This window comes from Theropithecus gelada, chromosome 8 (assembly GCF_003255815.1).
Source record: "Theropithecus gelada isolate Dixy chromosome 8, Tgel_1.0, whole genome shotgun sequence".
Classification (NCBI taxonomy): domain Eukaryota; kingdom Metazoa; phylum Chordata; class Mammalia; order Primates; family Cercopithecidae; genus Theropithecus; species Theropithecus gelada.
Window position 1 is genome coordinate 69,644,866 of NC_037676.1, and position 14,038 is coordinate 69,658,903.

At 43.0% G+C, this 14,038-nt stretch overlaps 1 protein-coding gene across 1 annotated transcript in view; it reads left to right on the forward strand.

Moving 5' to 3' along the window:
- LOC112630166 overlaps positions 1-13,585 on the forward strand; it is a 31,671-nt gene extending 18,086 nt beyond the window's left edge. The window contains exon 4 of the mRNA XM_025394332.1: positions 12,083-13,585. The gene's annotated coding sequence lies outside the window, so the exon portion shown is untranslated. The remainder of the gene's footprint in view (positions 1-12,082) is intronic.
- The last annotated feature ends 453 nt before the right edge of the window (positions 13,586-14,038 follow it).

A 14,038-nucleotide genomic window follows, 5' to 3' on the forward strand; every position in this document is an offset into this window, starting at 1 on the left:
AATGTTCTAGTGCTCAGCAATATAAAAGGACGAACTATTGATACATGCAACAACTTGGATGAATCTCAAAAGCATTTTACTGAGTGAAAGAAGATAATTTCAAAAGGTTTTATACTATATTATTCATTTCTATGATATTCTGAAAAAGGCCAAACTATAGAGATGAAAACATCAGTGGTTATCACCTATCATATGTGGAGGTAGGAGGTGTATATAAAGAGATGTAATTTAGGGGACTGGGAGTGATGAGCATATTCTCTATCTTTTTTCTTTTTCTTTTTCTTTTTTTTTTTTCTTTGAGACAGAGTCTCGCTCTGTTGCCTAGGCTGGAATGCAGTGGCGAAATCTCAGCTCACCGCAGCCTCTGCCTCCTGGGTTCAAGCGATTCTCCTGCTTCAGCCTCCCAAGTAGCTGGGGCTACAGGTGCCTGCCACCACGCCCGGCTAATTTTTGTATTTTTAGTAGAGACGGGGTTTCACTATGTTGTCCAGGCTGGTCTCTATCTCCTGACCTCGTGATCTGCCCGCCTTGGCCTCTCAAAGTGCTGGGATTACAGGCGTGAGCCACTGCGCCCGACCACATATTCTCTATTCTGATTGTGATGGTGTAGAAATCTACACATCCGTGTGTGTAAATTCATAGACCTGTTCACAAAAACACATCAGTTTTACTCTATGATAATATATTTTTAAACTTTACTTTCAATACCACTAAATATCACTTTTATTTATATGGGACTACTAAATCAGAACTCACTGAATATAAGGCAGAGAGAGATGATTAATTCTAGAGGTTTTTATTTTATAATTTAAAAGAAACACAGGTTTGCTACGTCAAGCAGTAGAAAAATATAAGCAGTATTGAGGAGAGGAAGGTTTGGTTAGTAAAGAGGCTAAAGTATCCAGCTACGACATTCACTGAATTTTCTGGACAATTATACACAATTCTACTCACCTATAAGCAAGTAAGGCTCTTGAGGCATATACATGATTCCACTGCAATAAGTTACATTTTTTGGAACTCTATTCACACATACATTCAAAGCTCTTTTTGGTGATTTATCATTGTTTCAACCTGAAGAGTTTCTGATATTTCCTAACATACCATTCATAACCCCAACAGAATCCGTTACATACTGAAATAAGTCAATATTGTTTTCTTTTTTAAAATATCACCACTGATGAGGAGCTAAGTCTTAAGTTTTTTAAATATTTAAGAAAATATTAAATTTATTATAAGAATAATAATTTAGTATTTATAAGAATAATAATTTAGCATTTATCTTGTTTATAAATATATTTCCTCTGTGGTTGGACAACTGGATTGTAATTTGTTTTTAGAGTTCTCAATTGCAATTATATTAATTTAAAACTATATTTTGAGACTAGTAAAATAAATTGTGGTACATCCATCTAATGGGATACTATGTAGCTGTAATAAAGAATGAAGATGCTTTTAATGTACTGGTATGGAATGGTCTCAAATATCTTAATATATCAGGTGTATAAAGCAAACTTGAGAATAGTAGGCAAAACATGCTATTATTTATGCAAAAAGGGGAAAATTTTATACTTACGCATACACACATAGATACATACATGTGTATTTACTTATAAGACTTAGACTATCGGTCAGGCACTGTGGCTCACGCCTGTAATCCCAGCACTTTGGGAGGTCTAGGCGGGTGGATCACCTGAGGTCAGGAGTTCCCGACCAGCCTAGCCAACATGGTGAAAGCCCATTTCTACTAAAAATACAAAAAATTAGCCAGGAGTACTGGTGCACGCCTGTAATCCCAGCTACTCAGGAGGCTGAGGCAGGAGAATTGCTTGAATCCGGGAGGCGGAGGTTACAGTGAGCCGAGGTCACACTATTGCAGTCCAGCCTGGGCAACAAGAGCAAAACTACGTCTCAAAAAACAAAAACAAAAACAAAAAAAAAGCACTTAGACTATCTCTGGGCAAGGTGGCTCACACCTGTAATCCCAGCACTTTGGGAGGCTAAGGTGGGAGGATCTCTTGAGGTGTGGAGTTCCAGGCCAGCCTGGGCAACGTAGCAAGACCTTGTGTATACAAAAAAAGTGAAAAAATTAACCAGGCATGGTGGCGTGTGCCTGTAGTCCCAACTACTCTGGAGGCTGAGGTGGGAGGATTGCTTGAGCCAGGAGTTTGAGGCTGCAGTGAGCCATGATTGTGCCACTGCCCTTCAGCACTCCAGCCTGGGCAACAGAGCAAGACTCTGTCTCTTAGGGGGAAAAAAAAAAAAAAAAAAAAAAAAGACCCTTAAAGAATACAAAGGAACAGAAGAATGAGTAATTACATTATTCAGGGATAAGAGTTGGGATATATCACTGGTGGCCATTTTATATATTTTACATATTGAACCCTGTGAATGCTTTACCTATTAAAAAAACAAATTAAAACTTAAAATTACTTTTCTATTTGTTCAACAAAGAGTGTCTACATTTTTAAAAAAAATTAGCTGCCTGGGAAAAAAAGAAACAATAACTATATTTTCTTCTTGGGGTCCAGCATTCCCAGTAGAAATGCACAGAAGAATAAATTTCTCATTTTACACATTTGTCTGATTTTTTTCCTCACTAAAAGAATGCCTAAAGTGTGTAGGATCCTTCCAGTACTCTGATACTGCTACTCAAAGTGTTGTCCACGGATCAATAGAATCAGAAGCTGGCTAGAAATGCAGAATCATTGTGCCCCACCCTAGACCTATAGAATCACAATCAGCACTTTAACAAGGTTCTCCCAGAGGATTTACATGCACTTGAAAGTATGTATGAGAAGTACTGCTCCAACAGGCAGGATGGAGTTGGATAAAGACAATGCCAGTAGCCCTAGGGTATTAGGCAAATTGATGGTTTTTCAGGATAGAGAGCAAAAGGGCACAGGCTTCCATGAGGTTGAGAACTGATGGAAATCTTATAAATACCCTAGAACCTAAAGTCAAAGAGAAATCATAGCTCCTAAGCATAAATAAAAATGTAATATATTTTCTATTTAATTTTTAAATAACCCAGTAATATGAACAAAATCATTGTTTGAGGCCTGCAAAAAGATAAAACCATTAGCTGTCTCAAAAATCAAACCAAAATAGACTAAAACTCTCGATAGCCATCTATCCACTTTCAATCAAGTCTCTCTGCTTCTGCTTTTTCCCCCATCCCACCACCGTTTATCCAACAATAAGAATGTATCTTCTAAATGGAAGTCAAATCATGTCACTCATGACTTCTACACCCTTCAGTGGTGCTGTGATTTGAATACGTCTCTCAAAATTCAAGCATTGGAAATTTAATCCCCACTGCAGCAGTATTCAGAGTGGGGCCTAATAAGAGGTGATTAGGTCAAGAGTGGATTAATGTCGTTATTGCAAGAGTAAATTAGTTATCATGGGAGTAGACTTGTTAAAAAAGTGAATTCAAGGCCGGGTGCAGTGGTTCATGCCTGTAATCCCAGCCCTTTGTGAGGCCAAGGTAAGCAGATCACTTGAGGTCAGGAGTTTAAGACCAGCCTGGCCAACATGGTGAAACCCTGTCTCTACTAAAAATACAAAAATTACCTGGGGGTGGTGACATGTGCCTGTAGTCCCAGCTACTCTGGAGGCTGAGGCATGAGATTCGCTTGAACCAAGGAGGCAGAGGTTGCAGTGAGCTGAGATCACGCCACTGCACTCCAGCCTGGGTGAAAGAATGAGACTTTGTCTCAAAAAAAAAAAAGAAAAAAAAAAAGAAAATTTCAGGCCCCCTTTCTCTTTTGCTCTCTCTCACATGGGGCTCTCTTGTATGTCTTCTGCCATGGGATGATGCAGCAAGAAGGCCCTCGCTAGGTGCTGGCACCATGCTCTTGGATTTCTCAGCCTCTAGAACTATAAGAAATACATTTATTTTCTTTATAAGTTAGCTAGTCTGTGGTATTCTGTTATGATAACACAAAATGGATTAAGACAAATGGCTTCTCATTTTACTCAGAATTAGAGCCAGAGCCCTAACACAGGCCTATAAGGCTCTGCACAACACAACTCCTGCCATGGTCACTCAGCTGCTACTACTCTCCACCTGGCTTGCTCAGCCCCAGACACACTGGCCTCCTTGCTATTCCCTGAACTTAGCATGCTCTGTTTCCAGACCTTTGCACTTGTTCCCTCTGCCCAGGATCCTGTTCCTCCAGAGAACCCAAAGTTCATGTCCTTCGGGTCTCTGCTTAAACATCATCTGATAAGCGAGGTCTTCCTTGACCACTCTACATGAAATAGCTGCTCCCCACCCCTTTTTCCCCTGCTTTATTTCTCCCCATCACTTATCATTTCTCACACAATACTATTTTATTTGTTGACTTGCTTGTTTTTTTTCCTACTAGAATATAAACTCCTCAAAGACTGGAGCTTTAATTTGGTCACTGCCATATCTCTAGTGCCTTAAAAAAGGGATGGTTAATGAATGAAGTTAATGAACGAATAAATTATCCTGCCTTAATTTGTGAAGGATGCCATATCAAAGTACCATAGCCTGGGTAGCTTAAATGATAGAAATGTAGGCCGGGTGCGGTGGCTCAAGCCTGTAATCCCAGCACTTTGGGAGGCCGAGACGGGCGGATCACGAGGTCAGGCGATCGAGACCATCCTGGCTAACACGATGAAACCCCGTCTCTACTAAAAGATACAAAAAACTAGCCGGGCGTCGTGGCGGGCGCCTGTAGTCCCAGCTACTCCGGAGGCTGAGGCAGGAGAATGGCGTGAACCCGGGAGGCGGAGCTTGCAGTGAGCCGAGATCGGGCCACTGCAATCCAGCCTGGGCCACAGAGCGAGACTCCGTCTCAAAAAAAAAAAAAAAAAAAAAGATAGAAATGTATTTCTCACAGATCTGGAGGTTGAGAAGTTCAAGATCAAATGCTGGCTGACTCGGTTTCTGGTGAGGGCTGTCTTGCTGGCTTGCAGATGCCTTCTCACTGTGTCCTCACATGGCCTTTTCTCAGTCATGCTCAATGGAGAGAAAGATTTCTCTCTCTTCCTCTTCTTATAAGGCCACCAATCCCATTGCATTAGGATCCCACATGTATGACTGTCAGAGGCATTTAAACCAGAGGGACTCCATCTTGAATAGGGGCTGGGTAAAATAAGGCTGAGACCTTCTGGGCTGCATTCTTAGGAGGTTAAGGTATTCTGAGTCACAGGAGGAGATAGGAAGTTACCACAAGATACAGGTCATAAAGACCTTGCTGACAAAACAGGTTGCAGTAAAGAAGCCGGCCAAGGGACGCGGTGGCTCACCCCTGTGATCCGGCACTTTGTGAGGCCGAGGTGAACAGGTCACTTGAGGTTAGGAGTTTGAGACCAGCCTGGCCAACATGGTGAAACCCTATCTCTACAAAAAATGTAAAAAAAAAGCTGGGTGTGGTGGCAGACACCTGTAGTCCCAGCTACTCGGAAGGCTGAGGCAGGAGAATCGCTTGAACCTGGGAGGCAGAGGTTGCAGTGAGCCAAGATTGCTCCACCGCACTCCAGCCTGGGTGACAGAGCAAGACTCCATCTAAAAAAATTTAAAAAGAGGCTGGCCAAAACCCACCAAAACCAAGATGGTGACAAAAGTGACCTCTGATCATCCTCACTGCTCATTATACACTAATTATAGTACATTAGCTTGCTAAGAGACATTCCTACCAGCGCCACAGTTTACAAATGCCATGGCAATGTCAGGAAGTTACCCTATATGGTCTAAAATGGGGAGGAACTCTCAGTTCCTGGAGTTGCCCACCCCTTTCCCATAAAACTCATGAATAATCCACCCCCTTGTTTAGCATACAATCAAGAAATAACCATAAAAATGGGCAACCAGTGGCCCATGCTGCTGCTTGGCCTATGGAGTAGCCATTCTGTTATTCCTTTACTTTCTTAATAAACTTGCTTTCACTTTATAGACTTGCCTCGAATTCTTTCTTGCATGAGATCCAGGAGCCCTCTGTTGGGGTCTGGATTGGGACCCCTTTCCAGTAAACATGATCACATTTAATCTGAATTATCTCCTAAAAGCCCTGTCTCCAAATACTATCACATTGCAGGGTAGGGCTTCAACATATGAATTTGGGATTGCAGGGAACACAGTTCAGGTGATAGCAGTTCTCATAACCAGCTCAGCCCTATCATCGTCAAAGAAATTCTCCCCTCACGCATTTTCTTTTTAATTTTTGTCCCTTTCAAGGCTCTATTTGGTGTTTATTTTAATTTAATTCCCCTAAACAAAAATGCTTAAACCAAGGGTTTATCATTTGATATGATTTGCCCTGGAGATATGTGTGGTTTTTGTTTTTTTGGAGGGGGGTGGTCTGGAGGCTTGCAGTAGGTCTCTCATAGTCAATGGTCAGATGTTCCTGAATATACATTTTTAAATATTGAGGCGGAAGAAAACCAAACTCAGGGTGTTTGTTAAAATTACTGCTCAGTCCCTTATCTTCCTTGATTTGCAACTTGACTAAAATGCCACTTTATAAAATACAAGGTAACTGTAGCTGCTTTGAAACTCTCCATACATGTCCACACCATACTGTAGTGCAGAAAACCTTCCTGTTTGCTAATTGCATCTACAGTTGTGTAAGTATCGGGAACAACTTATAAAATAAATGCATTTTAGCAAACTTTACCTCTATACTAGTACTGTATAGGAATTGGTTTTCAACCCTGATCACTGTGAAACCGCCTTTGCAAAATTATGACTGAGACAGTGAAAGAGATCTAACCTAACCACTCCATCTTGCTTCTAACCTCCATGCTGTCCTTATTCATTAGTGGACGTAATGGCTGAACTAACCTTGGGAAGAACTTAGTTTATAGTTTATAGTTTAAAACAAAGATGGCTGGGCGCAGTGGCTCACACCTGTAATCCCAGAACTTTGGGAGGCCGAGGTGGGTACATCACTTGAGGTCAGGAGTTTGAGACCATCCTGGCCAACATGGCGAAACCCTATCTCTACTAAAAATACAAAAATTAGCTGGCTGTAGTGGCGCATCCCTGTAATCCCAGCTACTCGGGAGGCTGAGGCAGGAGAATCACTAGAACCCAGGAGGTGGAGGTCGCAGTGAGCCGAGATCACACCACTGCACTCCAACCTGGGCTAGACTGAGACTCTGTCTCAAAAACAAACAAAAACAAAGACAATAACAGTCCTTTCCCAAAACAAACCTCCTTGCCTGGGGACTAGGCTGCCTTTGTAGGGCTAAGAAATTAGCCACAAGATTAGAAATTGTGGTTTAGGAGTCATGAAGCTGGAGGCTACAAGATTCTGACCCTCCCTAAACTGCTTCGAAAATCAGTGCTTGAGATATTTGCAAGCCCTGCACTTGATGGATTAGCTGGCACCACCTGGATCGCTTAACTGGCTCATCTGATCTTATGGCCCCCACTCAGCATAAGAAGACAGCTTCAATTGATTTCATCCCAGACCTATCAGCACTCCTGGCTCACTGGCTTCCCCCGACCCACTAAGTTGTCCTTGAAAACTCTGCTCCCCAAATGCTTGGGGAGACTGATTTGAGTAACAATAAAACTCCGGTCTCCTGCACAGCTGCTCTACGTGAATTACTTTTTCTATCGCAATTTCCTTGTCTTGATAAATCAGCTCTCTCTAGGCAGCGGGCAAGGTGAACCCATTGGGCAGTTACTACTAGAATCATCCATAGACTTGTTTCAACCCACAGATAACCAGATGGACAAAAACTCTCTCCTTACCCAAACTCTAGCCAGGTTCCTCTGAACCCTCTTCTTAACTGAACCACAAGCTTGGCCTGTAGAAACTGCTGACTCTATGTACAAATGATTTTGCCCACTCCCAATTTACCTCCCACCCCCACCCCACATGCACTAAGAGACTGGAACAGATAGTAGCATAGTTTCTAACAGCTCAAGACCACATCCTTAGCATTACAACTCCAGCTCCCTTAAGTTCCTGCCTACGAGAAAGCTCCATGCTGCAAGGAGAATTACTTACTGTTTGTTCCAGCCAAAACGTGGTGACAGGCATATAGGTCCCTGGACCCCCTCTTAGAACAGTTACTTTAGAAAGCCTGCAATTATAAATCCTTCCTCTGACCCTTTGAAATGTAAATCTACCACCCAGAACTGTCTTCTCAAGCTCTCAGGCCCTTCAAGGAGATAATTCTCACTCTTGATCTTGTCCCTGTGGATGGGAAGGGCCTAACCTTGGTAGATGCGGTATTCTAACTTACCCCACTGCCTCTTCTATCATGAAGCTACCAGACGTTTGTTTCTTCTCCAGGTAGTGCCAATTAACAAACCACCAGATGGCCTAGTCACATGCACCAGTGCCTCGTTCACACCCTTCAGCACTTTGCCTTCAGCACCACCAGCCTTTAAAAAGTCTCCTGCCTGGCTGGATGTAGTGCCTCATGCCTGTAATCCCAGCACCCCTGGGAGGCTGCAGCAGGTAGATCACGAGGTCAGGAGATCGAGACCATCCTGGCTAAAATGATGAAACCCCGTCTCTACTAAAAATACAAAAAATTAGCTGGGCATGGTGGTGCACACCTGTAGTTCCAGCTACTGGGGAGGCTGAGGCAGGACAACTGCTTGAACCCTAGAGGCGGAGTTTGCAGTGAACTGAGATCGCGCCATTGCACTCCAGTCTGGGCAACAGAGAGAGACTCCGTCTCAAAAAAAAAAAAAAAAAATCTGCTTTGTGCCCCAGTGAAGCTTCACACTGCCCCCTCTTTCCTACTGCAGTAGTTACAATGCATAGACTTCACCCCACCTTTTAACTCTCTGTTAACTATCCACTTTCACTAGTGACCAGCAATTTTTTTTTTTTTTAATCTTTGGCAAGACCAACCCCAGAGGTTCTGTCTTGGTGGGTCTGGGGTGGTGCCAAGGTATTAAGATTTTATTAAAAACCTCACAAGAAGAGTCTTCTGATGCAGAATCAGAATTGAGAATAACTACTATAGGACAGCGGCCCTGAAAGTGGGGATTATAGGCTAACAGCATCCTTATCACCTGGGAACTTCTTAGAAATGCAAAAACTTGGCCGGGTGCGGTGGCTCACACCTGTAATCCCAGCACTTTGGGAGGCCGAGACGGGCGGATCACGAGGTCAGGAGATCGAGACCCTCCTGGCTAACACGGTGAAACTCCGTCTCTACTAAAAATACAAAAAATTAGCCAGGCATGGTGGTGGGCGCCTATAGTCCCAGCTACTCGGGAGGCTGAGGAATGATAATGGCGTGAACCAGAGAGGCGGAGCTTGCAGTGAGCCGAGATCGTGCCACCGCACTCCAGTCTGGGCGACAGAGAGAGACTCCGTCTCAAAAAAAAAAAGCAAATACTTGGCCTGGTGCCATAGCTCATGCCTGTAATCTCACTATTTTGGGAGGCTGAGGCAGGCGGATTACCTGAAGTCAGGAGTTCGAGACCAACCCGGCCAAAATGGTGAAATCCCGTCTCTACTAAAAATACAAAAATTTGTCGGGCATGGTGACACATGCCTGTAATCCCAACTACTTGGGAGGCGAGGCAGGAGAATGGCTTGAACCCGGGAGGTGAAGCTTGCAAGTGAGCCCAGATCATGCCACTGCACTTCAGCCTGGGTGACAGAGCCAGACACTGTCGCAAAAAAAAAAAAAAAAAAAGCAAGTACTTGTCCCCCACACCCCAACTTGCCTACTGAATCTGACATTTTGGGGGTGGGGCCAGCAATCTGTCTCAGCAAGTCTTTATGGTAATTTGGATGCACTAAACTTTGAGAACCACTGCTAGAGGAGGTTAGATTTGTTCTGTGTAATATAATTAGGACTTTGATAGTTGTTAACTGTGACTTGAAGCCTGGTTATGTCAATAAACATTAACCTGAAGAATGTGTCTGCAAAATTTCCTACTCCTGTTCCACTCCCTTTCCCTGCTTTTTCCCCCCACTATATTTTCTCTGAAAGGATAACTAGAAGGATCCTGGGTCACTAATAGTCTTGGAAATCACCATTTATCTTTGAAACTGTAACACTGTTGCTAAACTTCAGTGACAACACTGGCCATTGGAAAGGGTGGGTAGAATCCGAGACTCTTCCCCCTTTAGAAATTCTTAAATATCCTAAAATATGCCCTTTGGCTAACATTTTTTGTAACCAGATGTATGTTTCAGAGAGAAAGTCTGGGTAAGAAAAATGATGGAATTTATAAATTATTGCTTTTCCTTTCTACTTTGATAGTTGAAGATTAAGTGTGTTTCGTTCCAGAATATGTAACCCGACTTTTGTCAGACTCTTCCTTTTTTCTTTTTTTTTTTTTTTTTTGACAGAGTCTCATTTTGTTGCCCAGGCTGAGGGCAGTGGCACGATCTCAACTCACTGCAACCTCCTGGGTTCAAGTAATTCTGCCTCAGCCTCCCGAGTAGCTGGTGGCATGCACCACCATGCCCGGCTAATTTTGTATTTTTAGTAGGGAAGGGGTTTCACCATGTTGGCCAGGCTGGTCTCGAACTCCTGACCTCAAGTGATCCGCCCGCTTTGGCCTCTCAAAGTGCTGGCATTACAGGAGTAAGCCACCACGCCTGGCCCAGCCTGTTCTTATTCCCAGAGAGTAGGAGGAGGTGTGCTGGGGAAGTAGACAATCATTCACTCCCTGGATGGAGAAGAGAAGGTCATTAGGAGAGAGGGGAGGAAAAACAACCGAAGTGTTCTACTGCTTTCTATTCTAGTCAGTGCCCAACAGTTATGGCTCTTTTAACTCATCCCTTCATCTCATTTGTAAATGGAAAAACACATTCCACAAAAAGAAGTCTTTGTTTCTGGAAACACTTGTTTTAGAAAAAAACCAAAAAGGTATGAGGAAAGCTTTATTTTGGGGAAATACATTATCTTGTTTTTCTTTGTTAAATGTTTATGTCATTTTGTGAAACACATGATATAGTGAAATAAATGAAAAAATATTTACACATATGCATACACACAGTATTCTTTCAAAGCATAGAGACATAAAAATAATCCTGAACTTTGGAAATATGTAGATTTTGGCAAGAGAGGTATATCTTTGTATTTCTCACGTTAGGATTATTTTGTAAGCACACACTAGTCTTGCCTCACTTAGGGGCAAACTAACAGTGTATTTTTGAAGAGATGCCATTGCTGAAGCACATCAAACATTTATTTGATTTAATTATTCAGGGCCGTGTGCAGTGGCTCATGCTTGTAATCACAGCACTTTGGGAGGCCTAGGTGGGTGGATCACCTGATGTCAGGAGTTCAAGACCAGCCTGGCCAACATATAGTGAAATCCCATCTTTACTAAAAAATACAAAAATTAGCCGGGTGTGGTGGCACATGTCTGTAGTCCCAGCTACTTGGGAAGCTGAAGCTGAGGCAGGAGAATTGCTTGAACCAGGGAGGCAGAGTGCAGTGAGCTGAGATGGTGCCACTGCACTCCAGCCTGGGCGACAGGGCAAGACTGTCTCTCAGGAAAAAAAAAAAAAAAAAAAAAAGGTCAGGTGCAGTGGCTCACGCCTGTAATCCCAGCACTTTGAGAGGCCGAGGCAGGAAGATCACAAGGTCAGGAGTTCGAGACCAGCCTGACCAACATGGAGAAACCCCGTGGTGGTGCACGCCTGTAATCCCAGCTACTCAGGAGGCTAAGGCAGGAGAATCGCTTGAGCCTGGGAGGCAGAGATTGCAGTGAGCCAAGATTGCACCACTGCACTCTAGCCTGGGTGACAGAGCGAGACTCTGTCTCAAAAAAAAAAAAAAAAAGTTTCATTCAGACCCACTTGCTCTTCCAATGACCAAAAACGTTTCTGTGAAATTTACCTAGTTTTCATTTATATCCATGCTTCTTTTAATGGGTTAGAAACTCTTCAATAACCTCCTGCAAAGAGTCTCAAATCTGACTTCAACTACTCTTGCCTAATTGGTCAGAGCATTAGAGCCAACAAGTCAAACCAGTCTCCCATATCCTGTCTGCCCACCTCCCACCTCTACCCAAAAACATGTTTATAAGTCAAAGGTGACTTCAGCTGGGAGGGGAAGGGGTAGTCTCTTGTGTGTTGGAGTTAATTATTTTCTCATACTTCCTTTCCAGTGACATTATCCACCCCACCTTGAAATCCTAGAGCCATTTCTACAAGGTTCATTACTCCACTTCATTAAGCAACAGGTCCTGCTAGCTAAAGTCTTAAAAAAAAAAAAAATAGTAGTAGCAAGTGACAGTTTTAGCAACATTTCCTAACTCCAGTCTGTGACACACCCATGAACTTTCCACATTAAGAGGAAGTGGTAGGGTGGAAAATTCTAACCTTTTCGAAACCTTGGGACTCTATAAAAATTCCCGGCTGGGAGAAGAAGCTGGAGAAGAAATCCTTGATCTGTAAGTTAATATATGTGTCTATTTTATGTGTACATATTGGCCTGCCTGCCTGCCTGTTATAAAGCACGACATCTTACATGCCACAGAGACGCATCTCACAGCAGGCTAAGACAAGGTACCAGTCCTCAAAAAGCTGACAGCAGAGGCAGGAGGACGCAAACACATAAAACAGTAACTAATTGTGAAGCAGGATGAAATAAGTGATAACAAAGAGGCAAGAGTAACGGGTTCTGACTGAGGGGAGGTTTTATACAGCAGCACCAAGTACCGTACAGATTCCAGGTTCAAACGCACACACAACAGGAAGATGAGAAAGCTTAAGACTCAAAATGGAATGGATTAGATAATATATAGGAAAGTCCTGGCAGATGGCTTCACTTATTGTTGTAAGAAGCAGTTAGCATTTGATTTGAGCTCTGAAGGATAAAATAATTTTAAGTGGGGAGAAGGGTGTTCCAGGCTGAGGAAACAAGGTAGAGACAGAGTTGACAGTTTGAGTCTCAGCAGTAAGGTGGGGAATGAAGAGTTGATGGTGTGCTAGTAAACAGTGCCTGGAGAGAGAAAACAGGAGTCTGAAAGTTATGCTAGACAAAGCACCAGGAGCTTTGTGTAACATGCTGCGGAGCTGGGAGGAAATGAAGAAAAGAAGAAGGTGGTTATTCAACCTCTGCATTCAGACACATTACCGCCACCTTCTCTCTGGTCTGCCTGAACTGGTCAGAAATAACCAAAGAAGGATGCAGAAATCAATGTGTTGCAACAACAAGGACATCTTTGTAGCACTGCAGTGTCCTAATTGTGACGAATTGTGAAACAGTTCATTACCTCTACTCACCCAGACCTCTCTCCTATCAGCACCACTACCTCTTCCACCAATCCCTATAGTATTAACTCCACTTCTACTCTGTCCGACATCATCCCTCAAACCATCAGCTCCTCCTCTTCAATCTGGACCAGCAGCAGCCCCTACTGCCAGAACGACACCACAGCCACCCAGCACAGCAGAGCAAGCTTGCACAGGGAAAGTGTGCTAGGAAGTGGCTGCACACTATCCCACTAGGAAATGCCATCCTCTGCCAACTAAGGAATTCCATGGAAAAGATCCATGTCAGTGGACAGATCCAGATGGTGGCTGGTACTCTGCAGGTCCTCAATAACTTTCTGTTAAATTGGGTCTTAATTGTCTGTGAGTTATTGATTATAATAAGTCCAATTTCTCAATAAATGGAGTTAGACATCAAGGAGCAACTGTGGTGTTGTTAAACGTGATCCTAAAAGTTCAATACTTTCTACCACAGCCCCCACTACCATTTTAGTATTATGTTCAAAAATAAGCATTAGATTTCCCCAGTTATAAAGATAACACATATACATTCTATAAAATTTGGAACATATCAAACTATCTTGCTTTTAAGTTCCCCAGAAACACAACAACCAGAATCAGCTATTGCAGTCATTTCCTACTGCTGCTGCCACAAATTACCACACATTTAATGGCTTAAAACAAACATAAATTCATCTTACAGTTCTGGAGGTCAGAAGTCTGACCTAGGTCTTACTGAGCTAAAATCAAGGCATCAGCGGGGCTGTGTTCATTCTGGAGACTCTACTGGAGAATGTGTTTCTTTTCCTTTTCCAGCTCATGGGGGCTGCCTACACTCTTTTTTTTTT